The sequence below is a fragment of the Akebia trifoliata genome, chromosome 3 (genome assembly GCF_017979445.1).
Source record: "Akebia trifoliata isolate Shusen 1 chromosome 3, ASM1797944v1, whole genome shotgun sequence".
In the NCBI taxonomy this organism is placed as follows: Eukaryota; Viridiplantae; Streptophyta; class Magnoliopsida; order Ranunculales; family Lardizabalaceae; genus Akebia; species Akebia trifoliata.
In genome coordinates, this window is record NC_141377.1 from 25,119,427 (window position 1) to 25,125,043 (window position 5,617).

The 5,617-nt window shown below is 34.7% G+C and overlaps 1 pseudogene across 1 annotated transcript; it reads left to right on the plus strand.

Annotated features, from left to right (window-relative positions):
• Window positions 1-1,162: 1,162 nt before the first annotated feature.
• On the plus strand, window positions 1,163-5,355 carry LOC147406200 (amino-acid permease BAT1 homolog; annotated as a pseudogene). The gene is made up of 8 exons (XR_015176350.1): window positions 1,163-1,455; window positions 1,662-1,922; window positions 2,974-2,992; window positions 3,109-3,328; window positions 3,401-3,582; window positions 3,826-4,115; window positions 4,611-4,740; window positions 4,993-5,355. The product of XR_015176350.1 is annotated as an amino-acid permease BAT1 homolog (transcript).
• The last annotated feature ends 262 nt before the right edge of the window (window positions 5,356-5,617 follow it).

Here is a 5,617-nt window from a genome sequence, read left to right on the forward strand (position 1 = left end):
CAGGGCCATCAATTAATAGGCGACATGATTTTGAAGGATTTCATATTTTAATTTTAAATTTGAAACTCTTGAGTGTTGGAAGTGAGTATTTTTGGATCCTATACAGGATTCCAGCTCGTGTTTTGCACGTTAGAAAGTTGACTGAATCTCACATTGAATTCTAATATCAAACAAGAACTAATGACATGATTACACGTGTTCAGCGGTTCCCCAAGTTTGAAAGAAAAGTTGGATTTTTATTTGGGTAATTTGCATTCCCATTTATCATATATACAATTCAACTTAGAAAAGTCAATTAAGCCACCGGTAATAGGATTAAGGAATCTCAAAATCCCACGAAATCGGATCCTGCAATAAAAGATTCTGTTATAAAAATAACGAAATTATTATTAAATAATTAATAATTGGCTTTTGTAAATATTTACAAGGAACCCTTTGTGTTTATGGCATACCCCTTGGCCTTCGTCTAATATGTAGCAGTAGTAGAAAATGACCTACAAGCCCTTATTTTCAACCTCGAGTAAAAGTGGTCAATTTTTCTATAATTAAGCTATATTTTACCCTTGGCTTTTAGTTTTTTATTTATTTAAGAATAGGAAGAATAAAATGTTCGACCAGAATTTATAACAAAATTGAATTGATTAATTAATCATAAATGTTGTATTTTTTTTATGCAACTAAATTAGAGTTATTTAGGAAAAAATATATGTATTTTAATTATTAGATATATGAGATCTAACAAAATGTAATTAGTTTTCCTCCAATTTGATAAGTTTTCAAATTAAAAATTGGTCTGATTTTTAAACAATGGCATCTCTCTCTCTCTTATGTCCTCTTACTTCCTTCAAACTCAAGGGAAAGATAGGAAGTCTGAAAAGTACTAATGAGACAGTGAATTTTTAGCAGAAAAATCAAGGTGGTTTTTTGGGCAAAGGCATTTAGGGCATTGTACAAAACATTTTAAGAAGAGACCGAGGTCAAGGAGTGTATCATGAAGTTTGAAAACACAATGTGGTCTAACAAATATTTACAAAACATAAAGGGGCATGTCTAAACTCTTAAACGACGTTTAATTAATTAATCTATCACACAGACTGTAACGACAAGACGTCGCATTCATCTTCACCTTTGCGCATCTTGGCGTAGTTTGACCAAAATCACTCCAAAACAACCAGTAGACGAAATGAATTGAGAAAGTTTTTTTTAATTTTTTTATAACGAAAGAGTACCCATTGAGATTTGAGCGAACAAAGAGAGAAAGAAGTGAAAGAAAACATACCCGTACCATTCTCTCAGTTCTTGTTCTTTCTCAGAGAGAGAGAGAAAGATGGGTTGGAAACGTGAAGAAATGTCTCTTCCTTCTCATGTTCAAAATGGGAATTCTTCTTCATTGGATTCAGGCCAATCTCGTCTACTTCAGCTTGGTTATAAGCAAGAACTGAAGCGAGATCTCTCGTAATGAAATCTAAACTTTTTTAATGTTTTTCTTTACAAATTTCAATCTTTTCTTAGCTCTTTTAACTGATTCCCAAGATACTCAACTCACCATCAAAATTGGGTTTTTTTTTTTTTTTTTTTTTTTTTTTAAATTATGGGATTGGGATCAAATTGGGTTTGTTTTTTGTTGAATTCTGGTTTATGGGTCTTGTTCGAAATTGCAGGGTGTTTTCAAATTTTGCGTTTTCGTTTGCGATTATATCGGTGCTTACTGGGATAACTACACTTTACAATACTGGGTTGAGATTTGGAGGTCCAGTTAGTATTGTTTATGGTTGGTTTATTGCTGGTTTTTTCACAATGTTTGTTGGGTACTCAATGGCTGAGATTTGTTCCTCTTTCCCAACTTCTGGTGGTCTCTACTACTGGAGTGCTAAACTCGCTGGCCCCAATTGGGCACCTTTCGCTTCGTGGTTGACGGGCTGGTAACTTCTTCAAATTTGATTTTTCTCTGATTACAATTTGAATTATGGGTTGCTCTTTGTTTTTTATTTCATTTTCATTGATTTTTCTTTTTCTTTTTTAATTAATTTTTTTTTCCGAGTTGTTTTTATCATAATTTCCACATTTTCTAAGGATTCAAGACATGCTTATAGACTTCAAATTGCTTGAAATGTGCACAATTTTTTTTTTTTAAACTTTCAAATTATACTTATTAGTATAATGGGATTTTCGATTGATGCGTGCAAGGGTCCATAATGTAGATTCCATGCCTAAGTTAGACTGAATTGATTGGATGACAACCCAAAATTCTTGGGATAAGGCTTTGATGATGATGATGATGATGACGAGGAAGATGTCAAGGGTGACAGAATATATATATGACCAAGTAAACAGAGATTCCATGACAAATCCATTATGAGGCAAGAAAATCAATTCATGCGAGATTTTATCTATTTTATTCTCTTGGGAGCATTTGATCAATTACAAAATCTATAGGTTTCAGGGACATACGAAGAAGTAACCTTTTAATAGAAGTCGTGTTAATAGCATTAACTATGAAGAATATGCAAATAGAGGTGAAAATTGGATGGTAACGGCCATACTACCTACTTTTGCATGCATTATCTTAATTTTATTTTTTTTTTAAGTTTGACCTCTTTTGATGTTCTCTATGTGACCATGTATGAAAACTTTAATTTGGGAGTGAATTGATGTGAGAAACATTTAAGTAGAAGGGTTTTTTCCAGCCTGTTTGTTTGTTGGTATCTTTCTTGAATGACTTAAAATCTTTCCGAGTTTGGAAAATATAAGCTAAAATTTTAGTAGTGAACATTATCATAATTTATTGTGTATTGTTTTTGTCATTCTAGTATTATTCATGCCACTTATTATTTGTTCCTGACTTGCCTATGTTCTTCAAAATTTTCATTTGTTTAGGGTCCTGAACCAAAAATGGAAATTTATTGCTTTTATAATTAGCAATTTTTAAACTTTTATTTTCTGATGCTCCCCAAATGAACTTTTTTCATGCAGGTTCAACATTGTTGGCCAGGTATTTCTGAGAAATTATAATTTTGAAGTTCAAAACCTTCAATATCTAAATGTTGTAACAACTATTACAAGTTCAATTGAGGCTCTAATCATTAAAAAAGACTTTTGCATTTGCAGTGGGCTGTTACTACAAGTGTAGATTTCTCTCTTGCTCAGCTAATTCAAGTTATCATTCTACTTGGTACTGGTGGAAAAAATGGAGATGGAGCCGAGACTTCTAAATATGTGGTGATTGGCATCCATGGAGGAATATTGTTTGTACATGCCCTCATAAATAGTCTTCCCATCACATGGCTATCCCTTTTCGGACAAATCGCGGCTGCATGGAATTTTGTAGGTAAGAATAATTTTCTTATCTTTTAATTTAAATTATATTTTTAATACCTTTAACCTCTGTTGGCATTTGTAGGTGTTTTTGTCCTTATGATTCTCGTTCCCATGGTTGCTACCGAGAGGGCTAGTGCCAAGTTTGTTTTCACTCATTTCAACACAGATAATGAGGAGGGAATACACAGCAAACCTTACATATTTATTCTTGGGCTCTTAATGAGCCAATATACGCTTACTGGGTATGATGCATCGGCTCATATGGTAAGTTACATTGTCTTATTGGTACACATTTAAGCAACATAAAACAGTTGCATCAACTTATCCACCGATCCTATGTTCATAGCTATGTTACTATAAGCAAACTTAAAATCTTCGCAAAATTGATATTGCCTCCAATTTGGCCCGTAAACTACCTATTTCTTCAGACACTTCTACTACCATCATGTTCTCATGTTGTATGCTTCGAGTTTGTTAAATCACTGAAACTTTAACATGTGCTTTTAGACAGAGGAAACAAAGAATGCAGATAAGAATGGACCTAAAGGAATAATAAGTGCCATTGGTATATCTATCATTGTTGGATTTGGTTACCTACTTGGTATCACATTCGCAGTAACCGACATCCCAAACCTTTTGGACACTGACAATGATTCTGGTGGTTATGCCATTGCCGAGGTGTTTTACCAATCGTTCAAGAATAGATACGGTAATGGAGTAGGGGGAATCGCTTGCTTGGGAGTGGTTGGCGTTGCCATATTTTTCTGTGGTATGAGTTCAGTTACAAGCAACTCAAGGTGAAAACTTCTTTTGACATATGGTGTTCCGTTTGGTAGTTTCTATTCCTTCCATCTAGGGCTGGCTATGAGTTGGATAATATCCGTTTACTCAACTCATCCAACCCATGTTATTTGGTTATGGGTATCCTTTTTTTATCCTATTAAGAATTCGGGTAAAATTATCCGATTTTTTTTTAGGGCTGGATATGGATAAGCGTCCTATCCGATTTGAATATCCGTTTTTCCAATTTTACTAATGTAAATTCACAAAGAGATATATGTATAACCCAAAATTAAAGTTCTTCCATCATCTTCACAATTGAGTTTTATATGTCCGACTCGGATATTTGTTTGAAATTTGGGTACAAGTCGGATACAGATATCCTTCAAAAATTTGGATGAATAATCAGATACGGATATCCTTAGAAATGTACTTCATTTCACCACAACCAACCCATTTCCAGCCCTACTTCCATCGCTTATTAGCTAAAGTACCTTTTTGTTCGATCTCAGGATGGCATATGCATTCTCCAGAGATGGAGCTATGCCTTTTTCATCATTGTGGCATAAAGTGGATAAGCGGGATGTTCCTTTAAATGCAGTTTGGCTCTCTGCTTTTATATCATTTTGCATGGCATTACCGGTTTGTACACATCACTTAATAAGAGTTTTATGTTACTGTTCTTGCAACCATGATTTGAAGTTGTTCTTCCTTTGATTATTTAGAGAGCTTCTATTGCCACACCCAAATTTTACTATACAGCACCCCAAGATGTATGCCAATTCTTTGGTGATTTACATATGAATTGGGGTGGTGTTAGCAAAAGTTGTTGTGGCACTCTCTGTTTTTACCATTTTTAAGGCTTATTATTGTCTTTCTATACATGTATTGTAGTCTCTCGGAAGCTTAGTGGCATTTCAGGCAATGGTGTCGATAGCAACTATTGGACTCTACATTGCTTATGCGTTACCCATCTTCTTTAGGGTGACACTGGCACGCAAGTCCTTTGTTCCCGGTCCTTTCACTTTGGGCCGTTATGGGGTTCTTGTGGGTGGATTGCAGTCCTTTGGGTGGCAACCATTACGGTTCTCTTCTCTCTTCCCGTGGCTTACCCAATTACGAAGGATACTCTCAACTACACCCCTGTTGCGGTTGGTGGCCTTCTCATCATCACTGTTTCATCGTGGATATTAAGTGGCCGGCACTGGTTTCAAAGGTCCCGTTACCAATGTTAATAATTGAATTTCAAAAGCATTGATGCGTTAATTTACTTTTCACGGAATAAGAAAACTGAATTTACAGCATATTTATTTCTCTAATCGTATCTGCCTTCTAAATTAGTAAATAGAAATGACCAAATACCGCTTTTGTTCACTACTTCATAGATTAGGACTATAGTGGCTTTTGAATCTACAGTATAAGAATTTCTCCAAAGTGCATCTTACTTTGAATCCATTAAAGCCCATTCTTCCACTCTTTCCTTACTCATCATCCGAGATAAATGTTTTTGTAATGAGTT